Source organism: Limanda limanda, chromosome 2, assembly GCF_963576545.1.
Source record: "Limanda limanda chromosome 2, fLimLim1.1, whole genome shotgun sequence".
In the NCBI taxonomy this organism is placed as follows: domain Eukaryota; kingdom Metazoa; phylum Chordata; class Actinopteri; order Pleuronectiformes; family Pleuronectidae; genus Limanda; species Limanda limanda.
The window spans coordinates 4,363,115-4,366,118 of record NC_083637.1 but is presented as its reverse complement, the minus strand read 5'-3'; positions in this window follow the sequence as shown (position 1 = coordinate 4,366,118).

Here is a 3,004-nt window from a genome sequence, read left to right as displayed (position 1 = left end):
GGTGTATGTTGATTCTGTGGATTCAAGTTTATTCTAAGTTTATAATATAGAATTTTTTGCCAAATCCAAATCACACCGAATTCAACACTGCACTTCCTCTGTCCCTTAACAACACACATGACGAGCCTGAAGCCGATAAGATGAACGGTTCTCCACTTATAATAGATGGTGGCGAGTCCCACCAAATATTATTACGTTTTTCATGTTATACAGAAACTCAACAATTTCCACAATGGACAAATACTCTGCGACGGTGGAGAGAAAATCTAAGGAAACCTCGAACAGAACCGGACTCTGCATCCATACCTCCACCTGTTGGGCTGGGAGAAGAGAAGTGGGGGGGAGGAGAGGTGGGTGGAGAGATGAGAAAGAGGAGAAGAAAGAGGGAGAGAGTTAAGACAGAGGCCAGGAATGGAAATATTCATATTTGCTGGTTGCTTGCTCTTAAATGTGAAGATCTGCAGAATTTGTACGTCCATGAAAAAAACTGAATCTCTGGACAGTTGGTCCCACAAAAAACAATCGAAAGAAGACATCACCTCTGGATTCAGGTTGATGATGGACATGGTTTTTTCAATACTTTCTAATATGTCAAAGTCTAATATGGAGATGTTTTATTTAGCATTTGCACAGAATTTACACCAGAGCAAACCGTTTCCTCCACTCTCTATTTATGGGTACAGAACATATTAACTTAACACTTCCTGCCAGATTATTCTTTGCATCTTGTCAAGACTTTAGAATTAATAAAGCAACATTTGAATTTCCAAAAACAGAACAATCCCAGAGTATCGATCTTTGCAACTATCTAATCCTGAGGTTTTTGAGAACACGTGCTTGGATTTTCTGTTTGTTTTTGTCCTCCATGTCTTTGTCTCACTCTCACATTTTGTCCAGGTGTCTGCTTCTCATTCACACTCGCCTCGGGACATTCAGATATTGCCTTTGCTGGCAGGACAGTTTTTCCTCCTCATCTCTAATGCAAAATTATTCCCCTCATATTCCCGTTGAACAACCTCTCCCAGACACCGTGGAAGTTATGCATCTTTAAAAGTTGCACCAGAGGTGACTGGAACTCGCTCGCACTTAAGCATAAGCACCTTCATTCTATTCAGTATTCATGTGCTTGTTTTGTTCCTGTCTTGAGGAGTAAGCATTTTTATGGAAATACGTCTTGAATTTTAAATTCACATCTTTATCTGCTTCTTCATAATGAGAAAATATATTTAATTGCCAGTTTTGGGAGAAATGCAACTTATTTTAGACCATTGTCCAAAAAAGTGTTGTTTTTTTTGACAGTATCCTAAAAAACAGATGTGCTCCCTGGACACATGTGGGTGTAAATTATGTATTTTTTAGGTGTTAATGGGTTTTTTGTTGATCATCTGCTCCTGTGAAGCTCAGCACACGGATGTGGATCCTCCCCACTGTTCTGATATTAACTCTCACAGAGATGATCTGTGCAAGAACTGTGAGATTATATTGATGATTTTGGACTTAAAGGATCAGAGACACAAAACGTAATCCCTGATAAAGGGTTAGGACACTTTAGTAAAACACTCAAGTGATCACACACACACACACACACACACACACACACACACACACACATACCTTGATATATCCAAGTCTAAATCACATCAGTACAGGGGCAGTTACAGTCATTTAGGGGACATGTCCTTGATAAACCCGTTTGTCTCAGTGATAACTTTATTTACATATGACTCCAATTAGATTGATTTGTCTTTTTCACTGTTATAGAGCAGATGAGAATTCCAGGGGTTTTCCAGCGCGGTGACACTGGGTTGATATTGAAGTGAGGTGAACACTGTGGTTCTTTGTGGTGCAGAAGTCAGTGAATCCTCGTGAGCACCGTCACCTTTTCTTTTGGTTATTAAGCCTTGTGATTGTTTTCAGTCACTGCCTTGTATTTGTGGCTATAAAAGGTGCAGCCCTCCAAGGTCGTGACCTGCCGTCGTGTTCACCACTCACATTTATCTGACGCTTTCATCCAGGGAATCTGAAAAATGATAGTTGACTGAGAGACTGAGAGAGTTCAACACATGCAAATACACGTGCAAACCCTAGAAGTGTTTCCAGAGGACCCAGATAAGTGATGGACCTGCAGTAATTTAATGCTTTGTGAAGTTACTACTCGTCAGTGGTGAGGCAACTTCACAAAGCGTTGATCATCACTTCTTTGGTTCCCCTGGAAACATTTCCTCTCCAGTTTTTTTACAATTTGCAGAGTGTTTCTGTTTCCCTGGCCCCTGAATACGGATATAATGAAATCCTGCACTGGTCTCTGTACCAAAAATAGTCGAGATCCTGTTGTTAGCTTTAGGAATGTGTGCTGACACTTAACAGTAAAGTTCATAGTTGAATACCAGAATAGGCCAGGTCTGTATTTACCCGTCAGTCAGACCCAGTGAGTCAGTTTCACATTCTGTCTCTTTCAGGTTCTGTATCTCTCTGTCACTCATCCTCAGCCTCTCGGTGACAGAGGGCGAACTCCATCTGAGGAGCTGGTCGCTCGTCCACCTTTGCCCAGAATCTAATTATCCACGTTCCTCTTCGCTGCCACGATGATGTTGTACATCTAATTAAGCTCATAATGAATTAGGACCGAAGTCATGTCAGCCTGTGAACCAGCCATTTACTGTGAGTAGATGAAACACAGGGTACATGCTCGAAAAGAGCAAAGTGAGGGTTTGAAACTATATATTATAATTTTATGTTAGCTAATCGGAGCAAAATCCGCCTATTAGTTTATTTAATGTATCAGCAGAAGTGTGTAAAGGAACAAGACTTTTTTAAAATGTTGCATATCTCTCAATTTATTTTGATTTAAATAGCCTCAAATCATAGAAGCAGTTTTCTCAGGGCACTTTTTATAAAGAGCAGCTTCAGCATGAACTCTTCAGAATATAATTCACCCAGTGTGACCCAACATTTCCTCATTAGCAAACTTTCGGCAACAGTGACAAGGGAAGCTTTTCTTTTG